Source organism: Nelumbo nucifera, chromosome 7 (genome assembly GCF_055504915.1).
Source record: "Nelumbo nucifera cultivar China Antique chromosome 7, China Antique-T2T, whole genome shotgun sequence".
NCBI lineage: Eukaryota > Viridiplantae > Streptophyta > Magnoliopsida > Proteales > Nelumbonaceae > Nelumbo > Nelumbo nucifera.
In genome coordinates, this window is record NC_142655.1 from 33723725 (window position 1) to 33738078 (window position 14354).

General features: G+C 41.5%; 1 long non-coding RNA gene across 1 annotated transcript; it reads right to left on the reverse strand.

Moving 5' to 3' along the window:
* Positions 1 to 10176: 10176 nt before the first annotated feature.
* Positions 10177 to 13246, reverse strand: LOC148790348 (uncharacterized). Its single transcript, XR_016078467.1, has 2 exons — positions 12705 to 13246; positions 10177 to 12531 (listed from the first exon to the last, which is right to left on the reverse strand). It is a non-coding gene; the product is annotated as an uncharacterized LOC148790348 (long non-coding RNA).
* Positions 13247 to 14354: the final 1108 nt, after the last annotated feature.

A 14354-nucleotide genomic window follows, 5' to 3' on the forward strand; every position in this document is an offset into this window, starting at 1 on the left:
CACTAGCGAGGTATTTCTTGAGCACGTCAAACGCGAGCTGACAGTCTTGGGTCCATTCGAACCCTTTGCTCTTGATTGTCCTAAAGAACGGCAGACAGCGGTTCATCGATTTGGACATGAAGCGGCTCAGGGCGGCTATGCGGCCATTCAACCTCTGAACCTCCTTCAACTTCCGGGGTGGTCTCATATCTAAGATGGCCTTAATCTTATCCAGGTTGGCCTCAATGCCGCGCCGGTTAACGATGTATCCTAGAAACTTGCCCGAGGTCACACCGAACACACACTTGTTTGGGTTCAGTCTCATTTTAAACTTACGCAAAATTTCAAAAACAGAATGCAAGTCTTGTATTAATTCATGTGAAAATTGAGTTTTGACGACCATGTCGTCTACATAGCATTCTACTTTTCTGCCAATCAATGGCGCAAACAACTTATTTACAAGTCTTAGAAAGGTTGCCCTTGTGTTTTTCAACCCGAAGGACATAACCTTGTAACAATACATACCGAATTTCATGATGAAGGCAGTCTTTTCTTCGTCTGTCGGGTCCATCTTGATTTGGTTATAGCCCGAATAGGCATCCAAGAAACTTAGCAACTCGTGCCCTGAGGTTGCGTCCACCAAGCGGTCAATCCTAGGGATTGGGAAATAGTCTTTTGGGCAAGCCCGGTTTAGATCGGTGTAGTCGACGCACATGTGCCACATACCATTGGCCTTCTTTACCAGGACGGGGTTGGCTACCTAGCTAGGGTAGTGGACCTCTCTTATTAAGTCTGCTGCGATGAGGTTCTCGACCTCCTCGTCGACTCCCTTCCACCGTTCTGGGGCTAGGTTGCGTTTCTTCTGTCTAATGGGCCTAACTATAGGATCAGTATTCAGCTTGTGAGTTATAAGGTCGGGATCTATACCGGGCATCTCTGTCGCGGACCATGCAAAAATGTCTAAATTTTGAAGAAGCTTACCAGTTCGGATCGTAGAGGCTCTTGGACAGAAGCGCCGATCTGAAGCGTCCGAGCTGGGTCTGCTGCTGAGGTCGGGACTGCGAATGTTTCTCCCGTGGGCGTGGCTCGTTCTTCGCCTTGCTCTGTAGGCCACTCCAGTTTGAGGTCGCCGGCCACCTTGCTCTTTCCCTTCAGGGCGGCGACATAGCACTTGCGGGACTTGAGCTGGTCACCCCGCACTACCCCCAAACCGAAGTCTGTTGGGAACTTCATAGCCAAATGATAGGTGGAGACCACCGCCCGTAGGACATGGGTGATTGGCCGACCTATTATGGCATTGTATGGGGAGCGGGTCGCGACCACCAGGAAGTCATGGTTGAGTCTGACTACGGAGGGCCATATGCCGAATTCCACAGGTACTGTTATTTTTCCAAGGGGCCGGACTTCTTCTCCGCTGAAGCCAACCAAAGGCGTGTCCGCGGGCTTCAAGTCACTCCTCTGCAACTGAAGCTGGTCGAACGCAGCTTTGAAGAGGATGTCGGCCAAGCTGCCCGAGTCGACGAGTACGCGCCTGTCCTCGAAGTCGTTGATTCTCAGTTTTATCACGAGTGCGTCATCGTGGGGGTAGTGGACCCCTCGCGCATCATCTTCCATGAAGAAAATTGGCTCTTCTGTCCTCGGTCGCTTTGGGGGGTTCTGTTCTTCCCGGGCGGCTTCACGAACTGACGTCTGAGCTGTTGCTGAAGTACAACCCACGACGATCGAACCTCCCACTATCACGTGGATGGTGCCCCGAACCGGCCTCTCTTCCGGAAGCTACCTTTGTGACTATTCAGTCGGCCTACTGCTAGACTCGGGAGCCTCCTTACCGTACTCCCCTTGCTGGCCTGTTTTATTACTACTATTATTATTATTTTGTACAAAGTTCCTTAAATATCCATGACGGATGAGCTTCTCAATCTCGTCGTGGAGGTTTTTAAAATTTTTGGTACTATGACTGTGATCTCTGTGAAAACTACAATACAAATTCTTATTTCTCTCATTGGGATTTCCCCTCAAACGGGGTGGTCACTTCACATACGGGGCGTCCTTGATCGCCATCAGGATTTTGGCCCGCTTCGCGTTCAGTGGGGTGTAATCAGTTCGGTCCGCTACTGGAGCTCGGAACGACTGACCCGACTTTGGCCCCCGAGTTGCACCTTTTTTCTTTCGGCTGTCCCCTTGACTGGAAGGCTCTCCTTCCCTCTTCCTCTTTTCGGGCACGTCCTCGCCCTTCTGGTTGATCTCCTCTTCAGTGACTATGAACCTGTCCACGAGCTTAAGAAATTCGGTTATGGTCTCCGGTTGGTTGACAACCATGTGCCATTTGAACTCTTTGTGCGTCACGCCTTTCTTCGTTGCCACGAGGCGTACGGCGGGGTCCAGACACGGTATCTGCATGCAAGCATCGTTGAACCGCTTGACATAGCTCTGGATGGATTCTCCCTCTCTCTGTAGTATATTGAGGAGACTTTCTTTAGTCTGCGGGCACCGCTTGCTGGTAACAAAGTGGGACGTGAAGGCTTGCACGAACTGCGCCCAACTTCTTATTGATCCGGGCACCAGGTTCCGGTACCATGTGCGGGCTACTCCACTGAAAGTGGTGGAGAATGCCATGCACATGCACAACTCACTGGCTCTTGCTAGGTGCATCTGCGACTGGAAGGCATCTATGTGATCATTTGGGTCGAACGACCCATCGTACTTGTCAAAAGGGGGGAGCTTGAAATCTTTAGGCATTGGGACTGCCAGGAGCTTGGGAGATAGGGGATTGAACTGAAAGGAGGGGAGCCTTGACTTCACTCGAGCTTACCTCTTCTTTGCCTCCGAGTTCGGGCAGGTCGTGGGTGGCAGACTAGCGAGCTCGGCGACGACGTCTCTGCTTCTTGGCAGGCTTGGCGTTTGTACTGCTCCCCTCTATACTGTCCGGGATGGTGTGTGCAGGAAGTAGCTCAGGCCGCTGGTGATGACTGTGGACAGAGGGATCCTACTTGGAGCTTGCGGCCAGAATCTCAAACCGGTTCTCCAAGAACGGGGTACCGGGCTTGGAGGGCTGAGGCGACGTAGACCTGGTGAGCTGAGGTGCTTCTATCCTAACGGCTCGCGGTGAGACCAAAAAGGCCGGCCTTTCTTGTCTGCTGAGGGAGGAGGCCCGGCTCTCAGGAGGGTTCTGGGGGCCCTCTCCTTGGCGAGAAAGGTGCTCCTCCTGACGGCGAGACCTAGCTCGCTGCGAGGCTGGGTGTCGAGGAGGGAGTTGCGACTACTGAAGCTGAGGTTGAGGCAACTGAGGAAATTGCTGCTAGTACTGGTACTGGGAGACCTGGTGTAGCACCTGTTGCTGATAGAGCTGAAACTGTTGGAAATGTTGCATTTAAGCCTGCATGGCCCGCATGTACTGCATCAAGTCTTCTAGTTGGTTCGGGCTGGCCGCTGGGGGCACAACCGATGGTTCGGTGAAGGTTGCTCCGACTGTGGTAGGGAGTGGAGCAACGACAGGTGCCCCTGTAAGAGGCACGTTCAAACTAGGGATCCCGTCCGCCGAGAGAGGGACGGTGAACTGTCTGATACAGACAGTAGGAAGATGGGGCTGTTCCCTGGAGTTATCCATCTCCATGCTTCGTCCAATGTTGCTTGAGGATGCCATGAGTGTTAAGTTTTCAGGGAAGAAAGAGCTGTGAAGATTTAGAGAAAGGCTTTTCGAAGAAGCAAGGAGAAGGCAAAGGCTAAGAGTGCAGATAGCGCGTTATCACTATACTCGAGAGATTAGAAGTTTTTACAGAGAGTTTTTCTCTTCTGCTCTGAGGGCTTTTATAGGGGCATTCATGGCAGGTTGGGCGTAACCGCCACTGGGCTCCTGCCACAACCGTTACCTGCCAGGATTGCACAGGTGGCCGTTGTGACGTACTTCTCGCCCGGATGAGTGACACGTCTCCAGAGTGGCAGGCACGCCTCCGCCTTCTAAGAGATGTGGATGTAGATAGTCGAAAGGACAGGGATTGCGCCATCAGTAAGGGACGCGGCGTAGTCTGATCGGTACGGCCTGTCAGATAGAAGCTTCCTGAGGAGTGCTCATGTGGCTCATTTGCGAGCTACTTTGTAGCAAGCTCGGAATACTTAAGGGTTATCCTTAATAGAATTGGTCCTGGGGGTGACTTGTCTGCTTGGAAGCTCTCACGAGCTAGTCCCCCTAACTTTGCGATCTAAAGTTGCCTCGGGGTATACCTTTAAAGGTAGCTCGGGGAACCCGGAGCTCGCGTTGTGGCGAGCTTCTTTTGCTCGCTACAATGTAGCGAGCTGCCTTAGGGGCCCGTCACTTGGTCGCACTAGGCTACAACGCTGAGCTGTTGCTCGTACTGAGTTAGTGTCCACGTGTCATCGTTTCATAGGTCGGGTCAAATCATCCTCCATCAGGATCCAAGTAATAAGATTACATTTTTTCCTTTCTATGCTGTGATCTGACTTTTCTAAAAGCTCTTGAAACTCTACAAACGCCTTACCCTCCTACTCGACAATAAGCAGGGGGATCATCCTCTTTGTTTTCAAATTTTTTCCTATTCCTATTCTTCCATATTTGCCATAGAATGAACACACACCTTTCCTTCAGAAATTTTTTCTCCATAATGTCCCTCTTGTGAATAGTAGTCTACCAATCAACCATTTGAATACTCTCCTCATTAAAATTATTAGGTTTGACATCAGAGCAACCCCAAACTTGCTTAGCAATGATGCAGTCCAAGAAAATATGCTTTACATCCTCCATAACATCACACCAAACACAGTCCTCAACAATATTAGTACCCCTCTTACGAAGGTTGACCATAGAGAGGAGCATGTTGTTAAGCATGAGATACAAGAAAACCATCAACTTTGGGGGGGCAACTAACATATATTCCACACCGTTGAGAACCAGTTCAAAGGGGATTCACGCAGGAAGTTACTATTACTTAATAGTTTGTAAGCCGACCTCATGGTGAAAGAACCTCTTGAAGTTAAACCCCAGACTAATCTATCTTGCTCGCCATCCATTAGAATGAAGACAGCTTTAATTTTGTTCCAAATGTTCACTAGGCAACATTAATTATACCACCCCGAATATGGAGGCTAATGATCTATAATAGGGGTCAAAATCACTAACCCAATTTCTACTTAATTAGGAGATTAATGTGAGACTATGGATATATGTTTAAAGACTCGAAGCAAGAAAGCTATTGCAATAAAAACTAGTCTTTTTTTAGCCCCAAAATTTACTCCTGATGGAGGGGTGGCCACCAATAATTTTATTGATCTATACTACTTATAAAAGTGTGAATGAGGAGGTATTAGATTTTGGAAATTTTCTTTTTTGAAATACCCCTCCTCTTGAATTTAGTTAATCTCCATTTAAAGGGTAGAAAATGTAATTAAAAGAATATCATTAAGTACATTCAATTACATCTCATTAAGTTTCACATTTAAGTCATTAAATAAATCACATTCTCTCTCATTGAATCCAACATTTATACTTTTGTTTACCATCATTAAATTTCACTAATAAATCCATACACAATAATTATTAATATAATGAATTTTCACATTTTTAAAATAAACATAGGAATGAAATCATATTTTTCATCTAGGTGGTGGATAATTAGTTCAATCATTTGGGTCAAATGGATAATTTCATTATGTCATAAATGAATAATACAAATTTAAAAATATAAAATATACTTTTGTTTATTATCATTAAATTCCACTAATCCATACAGAATAATTATTAATAGAACGAAATTTTATATTTTTAAAATAAACCTAGAAATGAAATCATATTTTCCATCTAGGTTATGGGTAAGTACTTCAACCATTTGGGTCAAATGGATAATTTCATAATGTCATAAATAAATAATATAAATTTCTAAATATAAGAAATATAAAAAATATAGGAAAAAAGAAATTTAAAAAAAATTGGAGACATTTCTATTAGTATATATTTGTCATATTAAAAAATAACTATGATAAAATAGACATAATTTAATTAATAATGGACATCAAATATACAACTTAAAACCGATGGAAAATTAAACCATCTTCCTATCTAGGGTGTGGCAGAGTGGTTCAATCTTTCCAATCAAATAGGTTAACCCATGATGTATAATTAAAAATAAATTTTTTAAAATAGAATAATACAAAAAAAGTATGAAACAATTTTGGGCACATCTATAATATTACATACTAATAATATAAACAAAAATAAGTATGATAAATAATAATTATTTTACCAGTAATATAAATGAAATGCAAAATTTAAAACCAACTTGAAAATGAAACCATTTCCATATCTAGATGGTAGGTAGGTCAATAATCTAACATTTCGGGTTAAATGGGTCAATCTATGATGTTATAACTAAGTAACGAATATTAAATACGTACATACATACATACATACATACATACATACATACATACATACATACATATATATAAACTCAAAGAAAAAATATAACCTTTGTTTAAAGCATTTTGATACAATTCTATTGTTATATATTCACCATATTAAGCAAAAATAAATGTGAAAATAAGAATTACTTTTATCGATGATGAAAATGGAATATATGATTTATAATCAACCAAAGAAGCAAAATGGTGTTTCCATCCAAGTGATCAGTTAGTGGTTAAGCTATTCATGTCAAATGGATGTTATTATTAAATAATAAAATACATAAAATTCTAGAAAATATAGAAATTCGTCGATAATTTTGGATACATTCTATAATATTAGATATTCATCATATAAAAAAGTGTGATTAATGAGAATTATTTTCATTAATGATAGACAAGAATAAAAATTAGGATAAAAAATAAAGAGCATTAATGTCTAATACATGACCCAACCAACCATGTCAAATGGTTCAATAGTTCAATTAACTAGGTCATCGTAGGCAAGTGGTTTGGTAGGGATGCAAACAGATCATATCAAATTTGAGTTAGGGTATATTCAAATATTCTGATTTGATCCAAAGATTCAACCGGATGTCATAAATATTGATTCGAATCCAAATCCGATCAAGATGTTAGATATTCAAATCTGATACGATCCTATTTAATTTTTTGAAAAAGTAATAAATTATTAAAAGAAAAAGAAATATATAACAGTTGAAATAAAAAAACAAAAAAATATAAGTATTTTTCAACTATTTCCATCATATAAAAAGTTTACAAAAATGTAATATAAATAACACTTATAAATAAATAATAAATAACATATATATTTTATATAAAATAATATATACCATAATATGAATAGTTGATATGACCACGATATTAAAAACCAATGTTCAAACAATATATTGGAATTGCAGTTCCTCTTGGTAAATAAGTAATGTTTATTATCTCATAAATTAAATAATAAAAAATAAAAATGTAGATCTTTTATAAATTTTATAAAAAAATTGAAGATATATTAGTATTATATATTCTTCATATTAAACAAAAATATGTTTGAAAAAAATGAGAATTATTGTTAGTAAAGATAGAAATGTGGAAATAAGAATTACTTTTATTGATGGTGAAAATGTAAAACATGATTTAAAATCAATCAAAAAAAGAAAAAGTGGTTTTTCCATCAAAGTGTTGAGTTAGTGGTTTAACTATCCATGTCAAATGGATCAAAACATGTTATTATTAAATAATAAAATACATAAAATTCTAGAAATTATAGAAAATTGTAGATAATTTTGTGTATATTCTATAATATTATATATTCATCATATAAAAAAGTGTGATTAATGAGAATTATTTTCATTAATGTTAGAAATTGGATAAAAAATAGGATAAAAAATAAAGAGCATTAATTAGCTCAATGATTTAATTAGCTAGGTCATTATAGGCAAGTAGTTTAGTAGGGACACAAATAGATCAGATCAGATTTGAATTCAATTCGATCCGAAGAACTGATCGGATCTCATAAATATTGATTAAAATTTGAATCTGATCAATATGTTGGATATCTGAATTTAATATGATCCGATTTAATTTAAAAAATAATAAATTATTAAAAGAAACAGAAGACATAATAGTTGAAATAAAGAAAAACAAAAAATATAAGTATTTTTTCACCTATTGTCATCATATAAGAAGTTTACAAAAATGCAATATAAATAACATATTTATAAATAAATAATAAGTAACATATATATTATATATAAATGATATATATATATAATTGATTTGATCATAATATTAAAAACCATTATTCAAACAATATATTAGAATTGAATTTTCTCTTGGTAAAATAAGTAATTTTTATTATCTCATAAATTAAATAATAAAAAATAAAATATAGATTTTTTATAAATTTTATACAAAAATTTGAACATGCATTAATATTAAATATTCTTCATGTTAAACAAAAATATGTTTGAAAAATAAGAATTATTGTTGGTAAAGATAAAAATGGCTAAAATACAAAGAAAAAAATGAATTAATGTCTTAATCATAGTCCATTTTCCTGGTTAAATAGATTAATGATTCAACCAGTAAGGTCATTTGGTTGCTATCATCACCATCTTTTGATATTGCCACGTGCAACAGCATATACTTTTATTAGCCTATATTATATGAACCAAAAAACCCTTGTTAATTATGAAGCAATTAAGAATGTAGAATCATAATTCATCAATGTTTTCCACTTTTGAAACAATAAAGAAAAGAAACGATAGACATGTCCACCATAAATGGTTAAGGAAAACACACGCTAATTATATATATGTTGATCATATGAGACCAAATGGAATGCTGGAATGGTTATCGTTTTCCACCGGCAAACAGTCTTTCACTCATGCCTCATTGTCACGGGGCTAGTCGTTGGGGCCCCGTGCGGCACTCGAATGTGACGAGTAAGCCTAAGTAACAAGCAACACAAGAAAAGGCAACAAAGATGGCACACAAATTAGACAAAAGGCAACTTGTATTGCATTAATGGATGGCAAGCATAAGCACACAGTTTAGTGTTGAGGGGATCTCATGCTTAACCTTTACATATTCTTGATTCATTCGACTACCTACCTCTCCTCAAAGAGTACGTTAAACTTTTGGGGGAGTGACATAAAGATACATCAAAAGGATGAACAATCATACTAGGTAATTACAAGAATGCCATTGGCAATCCCCCATACAAGAATACATGTATAGCCCACCCATGACACACACTTGGACACTGGAGTGGCGGCTATAAGCACGATGGATGGCACCTGATGGTGCGGCGAAGAGAACACTTGTGACATCATTGCACAGCAAGAGTATGAGCTTCCTCTTCTATCAAACGGTTCAAACGGTTAATCACTCAGGTCAGCGGTTTGCTAACCAAAATCAACAGTTATTTGAGAAATCCCGGTTTTGGGGAAAAACGAAACTGAACACTTGACCGGTTCCCAGTTTGTCAAATCCGGTCCGATTTTGAAAACCATGCTACAAGGTATCTCATTTCTCACCAACAATTAATCAAAGATGTGCCAAACACTTATTCGTCCATCTCTCTTATAAATACAAACCATCTAAGTCGCTGCATACACCAAACTAGAAAGTAGTAGTAGTAGCTAGTACTACAGGGTTTCTTCACCATGATCAAGTCTGCTTTGCTTTCCCTCTCCCTCTGCTTTCTTGTCTTGTGTCATGGTTGTATAGCCTATAGCAGGCATCATGATCAGCTGCATCAACAGTAACGCCGGTTCCGAGGGCAAAGAGAGTGTCAACTTCAGGACCACTCGGCTCTCGAACCCAATACACGGATTGAGTCGGAAGGCGGGGTCACCGAGTACTGGGAAGAGAACAACCAACAGTTGAAATGCGCTGGCGTTGCCGTGATTTGTCATTTCATCGATGATTCATTCAGTCTATTTTGATTGATCATTCATTCATTCATTTTGATGCATTTACAGGTAGAGGTTTTACCGGAGTTGTCTTCCCCGGTTGCCCTGAAACATACCGATCATTCCAACAATCCCAACAATCAGAAGGAAATGGAAAAAGTCGAAGGTATGGAGATTTTCATCAGAAGATCCAAAACTTCCACCAGGGTGATGTCATAGCCTATCCGGATGGAGTAGCCCATTGGTACTAACTACAACGATGGTGATACACCGGTCGGTCGTTGCTGTAACTGTCATCAACACTAGCAACGATGCTGAACGAATTGAAGAAAGAATATGAGGTAAAGGGCTCCAATACAATGAGAATCGGATGTCCATGAGATCAATTATATAGTGAACATACAGATAAGTACAACAAAGAGATAAGCATGATACAGATATAAAAATAACAGAGAGATAACAGGGCGATTACACAATGAATCTAATCCTAATCTCTAGATGATGCTGATCTCTCGATCTCAATCTTCGGATAACTATGTTATCCATTACACGCCCCCTCAAGCTGAACAGTGGGGTGAACATTCAACTTGTCACGAAGTATAGTAAATTAAGAGGTTGGCAGACTCTTGGTCAGAACATCAGCAATCTGGGCATGAGAGGGGAGGTAACGGACAACCAGTAAGCGACGATGAACTAGATCACGGACAAAGTGAAAATCGACTTCAACGTATTTGGTTCAGGCTTTAAACATGGGATTACCGGCGAAATAGAGAGCACCAACATTGTCACACCATACGATGGGGGCTGAAAGAGAGACAATCTTCAGTTCTGTGAGCAACTGCTGAACCCAGATAACTTCAGTGACAGCTAAGGCAATGGCACGGAGCTATGCTTCGGTACTAAAGCGGGCAATAGTGTGTTGTTTCTTGGCACTCCAAGAGAGTAGGTTCGGGCCTAGAAAGAGAGCAAACCCACTTGTAGAACGCCTGTCATTGACAGGAGGGAGCAGAGCGAATTCGCAGACCATGAGTTAGGGTCCCTTTCAAATACCTGAGGATCTGCTTCACTGCAATCCAATGGTCTGTGGTGGGGGAGGAGAGAAATTGACATGTCTTATTCACTGCAAAAGCAATATCGGGGCGGGTGAGCATCAAGTATTGGAGGGAACCCACTAGGCTGCGATACATAGTAGGGTCAGGGAGGAGGTCTCCATCGGTCATCGGTCCTAGATAAGGAATTGCCGGCAGCAAGTGGAGTCTTCATCGCCTTGGCATCAGCTAGTTCAGCCCTCTGTAGCAAATCAATCAGATATTGTCGTTGAGAGAGAGAAACACCTAGAAGAGCGAGTGACTTGGATACCAAGGAAGTAATGCAAGTCACCAAGATCTTTTAATAAAAAGCACCAGGCGAGATCCGAGATGAGAGACTGAACCCACAGAGAACTTGTTGCCGATTACGATGATGTCATCTACGTAGACAAGAACATAGATTTTGGTATCCCCTGAGTGGTAGAGAAATAAAGACGAGTCACAAGCAGACCCCCACCCCTGAAATCCCAACTTCAAGAGGTGTGAATACAGCTGAAAAAATCAGGCCCGTAGAGCTTGTTTGAGTCCATATAAGGTTTTGCGCAATTTACAGACAAAATTGAGCGTAGCAGAGTCCACAAACCCAGGGGGTTGGGTCATATAAATGTCTTCATCAAGAAAGCCCTGCAAGAAAGCATTATGTACATCTAATCTAACTGCTTGATTGGTTACGCTTTGAAGACAACGACCGAGAGAACAGCCCGAATGGTGACAGGCTTGATCACAGGACTGAAAGTGTCGGTGTAGTCCAGCCCATACTGCGGAGTAAAACCACGAGCAACTCCATTTGAGCTTAAAAATCCACTTACACCCAACAATGTTAGCATTAGGAGGAGGTGGAACTAGGGACCACGTGCCATTTCTGATTAAAGCATCGTACTCAGACTGCATGGCAGCTCGCCACTCCGGAACCTTACCTGCAGCGGTATATGAAGTCGGTTTAATGGGTGTGGTGGCAGTTAGGAGGGCACGAGGAAGAGCATAGCAGGAGCGATGGGGCCGGACAGGTTGAGCAACAATGGGAGCTCTGTGAAGCACGTCTTCAAGAGGTAGAATTTTCCGCGGGGTGTATCACCATCAACGTCAATGACGGTAGGCCCAGTAGAGGGAGAGTCCGCATCGTGGGTGTCGTCGGATCCAAGGTTGTTGTGTGGAGAAACAGGAACACTAGGCCCAGTCGTAGTGGCGGATGTGGCTGGAGGGGCAGGTACAGCAATCAGTGGGCCCATGGATGGTGGCGGAAGCTGATGTCGTCAGAGGCAAAAGGTCTGGAGCAGATTGGTGCTGCGGTAATGGGCCTGAGTCCATCTGCGGCTGGAGCAAGGGGCCTGAATTAGAAATCGACTGAGATAATGGGCCTGAGACCGCTGACGACTGAAGCAAGGGTCCTGTGTCTGGACTCTGGAGTTGGCTGAGGGGATGGGCCTGTAGCTGAAGGATGAAAGAACACGACGAACAATCTCAAGGGATGGATGACCCAACCGAGCATGCCATTGTGAAGTACTAGCACAAGCGGTGAGAACCTGAGAACTGCAGCAAGGGGTACCATTTGAGGATGATGGAAACTGATAGAGCCCATTAACATTAGGCCCGCGAATAGCCTCCTTCCCCGTGATAGGATCCTTCACAACAAAATGAGAAGAGTGAAACTCCACAATTAAATTATTGTCACGGGTAAACTGGGATACAGAGACTAAATTTTTCGAAATGGAAGGAACATGCAGAATGTTAGTAAAGAGAAAAGACTGATTATCAAAGGTGAGAGTGGACCGTCCAACATGATTAATGGCCAAACCTGACCCATTTCCGACTTGTACTTTCTCACTACCAGTGTATTCTTGTGATGCTTGGAGATTGCTGAAATCCAGTGTCATGTGATTGGTCGCCCCAGAATCCGGATACCAGTTTGGATCAAACGCGGAGGAGAACTGAGATGCAGGTGAGGTAGCCGCCTGATATGCCTGTGTTGGAGTGCTCTGCTCGCCATGGTAGGAGATATCAAATCGCCGCCGACAAGTGAGAACAGCATGCCCGGGGCAGTTGCATAGCTAACAAACGACTCCGCTATTGTTGGATTGACTACGCCCGCAGCCACCACCACCATTGCCGTGACCACGTCCATTGCTAGAACCGTGTCCCCCACTGTTGGAACCGTTGGAACCACGACCACCGTTGTGAGAAGGATTGTGACTTCCGGTGTGCGCAAGATTAGCAACAGGAGCAGTCGTGTCCAGAGGAGAGTGATGCTGTTGAAGCCAAATTTCGTGGCTGATGAGGAGCCCATGAAGATCCTCAAGAGTAAGGTAGTCAGCTAAAGAATAATTGCATGGATCGATATTCAAGAGAATGAAAATTCTGTGTTACCTTTCAATGGAGGCAATCGCCCCATATATATATACAACTACATCATGATCAAAATAGCAAGACTAGAAAATAGCAACTTTCTAAAACAATACCTTCCTAAAACTCTAGCTTCCTAAAAATTCATATGCACAATATTAGCAACTTCCTAAAACAATACCTTCCTAAAACTCTAGCTTCCTAAAAATTCATATGCACAATATTAGCAACTCCCTAAATACAATATTAGTAACTTCCTAAATACAATATTAGCAACTTCCTAAAACAATATCTTTCTAAATATATACAATATCCACAATATCTCCATTACTCCCCCTCAAGTTGGAGCATGTAGGTCACGTATGCCCAACTTGCGAAGAAGAAAATCGAACTGTCGTCGGCCAAGTGCCTTTGTCAAAATATCTGCCAACTAATTATAAGTCCGTACATGAGCAGTCTCAATAGTTCGGGCATGCAAAGCATCACGAACAAAGTGATAATCAACCTCTATATGTTTGGTGCGCTCATGAAACATTGGATTAGCTGCAATGTACATAGCGGCACGACTATCACAATGCAATTTCATAGGTCTGGGATGTTCCACCCCAAGATCACGTAGGACACTCTTCAACCATTTCAATTCACACGTCGCGGCAGCCAGAGACCTGTACTCTGCTTCTGCAGATGACCGTGAGATGGTATGTTGCTTTTTGGTTTTCCAAGAAACAGGAGACCGTCCAAGCATTACAAAGTATGCAGTCAAAGAGCGTCGTGTCAAAGGACAACTAGCCTAGTCGGAGTCACAATAAGCATATAATTTGAGATCACTGTTGACGCTCAAGATGATTCCCTGTCCTAGATTCCCTTTTAAGTGTTAGACCACCCGTAGAGCTGCATCCCAATGTTCCTGTTGTGGTTGTTGCATAAATTTGGCCAATATGTGCACAGAATAACAAAGCTCAGGTCGTGTTATAGTAAGATAAACTAATCTCCCTACCAGACGTCTATAATTTTCTGGTTCATCCAGGAACTTTCCGTCAGCCAGTGCGAGTCAATGATTTTGTTCCATGGGCAGATGGGCCAGTTTAGCCCCTAGCAATCATGT